The 996-nt window shown below is 37.3% G+C and overlaps 1 protein-coding gene across 1 annotated transcript in view; it reads left to right on the plus strand.

Moving 5' to 3' along the window:
- Positions 1-996, plus strand: part of lpar1 (lysophosphatidic acid receptor 1) — a 28,235-nt gene that overhangs the window by 1,377 nt on the left and 25,862 nt on the right. The window lies entirely within an intron of this gene.

Genomic DNA, 996 nt, shown 5'->3' on the forward strand with positions numbered 1-996 from the left:
AAGAGAGAAAGCTGTATATGGTCTTATTTTAGGGTGTTGGCTTTTGTCACGCTGTTGTTGTTTTTTAGCTTCACTTCCTTTAGTCACTAAGTGTCCTCACAAAGATAGAAGTGTGTGTGTGGATGTGTTTATTTATGCAGTCACACTGTTTACCTCCCACCCACTGCCACAAACAACAGGGAGTCTTTCATGCTATAGTGGAGTGTGAGAATCATTTACACTGTTGTAGATAGATAGGTCAGCAACTTTCAAGCTGTTATCCACCTTCTCAAAATTATGTTTTCTTTCTGCCCAAAATGAATGATTCAAAACACTGGCATATTTCAAAGTGAGTAATATTTGTTGAATGTTGAGATCATAGTTTGCAGCCAACAACACATTTGTGTTTATGAAGCTCAACATTTGTCAGCTTTTGGTGAGATTGTCATAAATGTATAAATTCAATTATATGTTCATTATTGAGATCATAGTTAAAGGTGGTGTTGTACTGGACTACATTATATTCAGAGGTGTTTGTATAGTTTTGTCCTACATGAGAGGGTCATAATATTAGGAATAAACGCAAATGTTAAGGCAGAAGTGTTTCATTGAAGTGCATACAGATGTACAGGTGGTCATAATGTTATGCCTGATCAGTGAATATATTAATAATGTGTCACCATAATTATGACACACCAACATGCCAAATATGGGGACAGGATAGTTCTCTGGAGCTCAGGTGTCTCCTCAGTAACCAGGGAAGCAGCACAAGCTATTAGTCCTCAAACGTCTGACTGATAGATTGGACAGAATTACAAAAACATACACCATTCAAAAGTTATTCCACAACTTGTGAGGGGATATGCTGATGCTTCTGACTTTTGACCTTCTTGATCAAACTCCTTCTGCATAGACTTATTGTATCCCCTGAGGATAATTGTGTTATGTTTTCCTACATGAGCTCTGACATCCACTAAAGAAAGGGTCCTTGAAACATCTGTCTTGTAAGTACTGAAA

The sequence above is a fragment of the Monopterus albus genome, unplaced genomic scaffold, assembly GCF_001952655.1.
Source record: "Monopterus albus unplaced genomic scaffold, M_albus_1.0 scaffold50.1, whole genome shotgun sequence".
Lineage (NCBI taxonomy): Eukaryota > Metazoa > Chordata > Actinopteri > Synbranchiformes > Synbranchidae > Monopterus > Monopterus albus.